At 31.0% G+C, this 1,861-nt stretch overlaps 1 non-coding gene across 1 annotated transcript; it reads right to left on the bottom strand.

Moving 5' to 3' along the window:
- Positions 1-1,532: 1,532 nt before the first annotated feature.
- Trnaa-agc lies at positions 1,533-1,603 on the bottom strand. The gene has a single exon. It is a non-coding gene; the product is annotated as a tRNA-Ala (tRNA).
- Between the last annotated feature and the right edge of the window lie 258 nt (positions 1,604-1,861).

Here is a 1,861-nt window from a genome sequence, read left to right as displayed (position 1 = left end):
AAAAGTTCTGCAACTCAGCCACATTTTCACTACTATTATAAAGTGGGTATAGGTCACACAATTCTTCTAACATACTTCAATGTAAATTATCATTCAGTTTGATGAGTCTAACACGTGAAAACAGTACCATTTCGGTCATTACGGCCAATGGTTGTACAGAATACGTATACGATAACCGTTGTACCCGCTACACTGTGCCATTGGATACTTTAATCATTTTAAGTAATAATTAGTATTGCCAAAGTACTCTACTGCTTCGGTCTTGTTGAGCCTCTTCAAGCCCACTCACATTCCAGAAACAAGTCCGTGGCAGTTTCACATTTCGCTGCGACAAAGTGTAATGTTCATTCAAATTGTAATCCATGAACAGGGTGACCACACGCCCGGCTTTAGGATAACATATCCTCTTTTTTAACATCTGTCCTCCCCGTTTTTTAATATAATGTAAAATGTCCGGCTTTTTGGCGAACGCTTAAAGGCTCGAAAATAGTATCATCACCTTAAACACTCTTCCGATGTCCGAAGTCCCATAATGCCATGGCATGTGAACTGCTGTTAGATTCAGTTGTATGTTGAGTGTTATCTACACTAGTGTTTGACTCACTGTTCCTTCTATCCGCTCAGCTGCACTGGCGCTGGTGGTACTGCCCCTTGACTTTTTATTAGTAATGATACGTTAATTTTGTTATAATAAGCTATATATTTTTCTGTTAGCTATATAGTGATAATTTCCGAAATATGTCACTTATTACAGCTTACTAATAATGTAATGAATCAATGCAATGAATTAATTCGCATTATTTCACAAAATTTATTTTTAATATTATTGTAAAAATTTGGGTTCAAAAGAGTTACAACTTTTAAAGAGAAAACTATAACAATAACTCATTTAGTCTTATGCCACATACAAAATAATAGTCTTAAATAAAACTTTATCCATTAATAATATTAAATGTTTCAATTTACATGTCAAAATAAATCCAATTTGGTTTTTTTTGCATTATAATATGCTCAAGTACAGTATTAATTTATAATGTGTGGTTTTTAAATAATGTTTGATTTAAATGATTTTCGTAAAGTATATAATACTGTCCTTTCTGCTTTAATATCCTCCTTCTTTTTCACCCCCAAAAGTCCTCCTTTTAGAAATTTGCGTCTGGTCACCCTCAGGAACGCCAGGAGATAACATTTAGTTTACTAGCAGTTACCAGCGACTTGGAACGCAACTAATTCTTAAATATATATAAACCCTATTAGTTTTATTCCCCATTCAAATAAACCGTTAACCATTAAACTTTTAGGATTTTTAGGATAGGTTTTTTAAGTAATTTATTCCGGGCTTAATATATTTTGTGTCTTAGTTGATGTTGCCTTGTTTCCTCGATCAAGGAAATGCATATATATATATATATATATATATATATATATATATATATATATATATATATATATATATATATATAAAATCAAGTTTGTATAAATGGCAATAGCCAAATTTAATTTTTCTATAAACATTGAATCAAAAGAAGTACTTGCTCCGCCGGGACTCGAACCCGGATCTCTCACTTGCTGGGTGAATGTGCTACCATTACACCACAGAGCCCTTACTTTTTACGATTCAATTATTAGGTATTTGGCTATATCTGTCTAATGTGTTTTTAAATAACCAAACTAACATATGATCGGAAGACCAAATACCTGTCAAAATACTTTCGTTTGCATTATATCAAATTTGTATAAATGGCAAAAGAAGAATAATTTTAAATTTTCAATAAACCTATATATATATACATATATAGGTTTATTGAAAATTTAAATGATATATATACTCGTATATATATATATATATATATATATTTTA

This window comes from Homalodisca vitripennis, chromosome X, assembly GCF_021130785.1.
Source record: "Homalodisca vitripennis isolate AUS2020 chromosome X, UT_GWSS_2.1, whole genome shotgun sequence".
Taxonomy (NCBI): domain Eukaryota; kingdom Metazoa; phylum Arthropoda; class Insecta; order Hemiptera; family Cicadellidae; genus Homalodisca; species Homalodisca vitripennis.
This window is presented reverse-complemented; position numbering and strand designations above follow the sequence as displayed.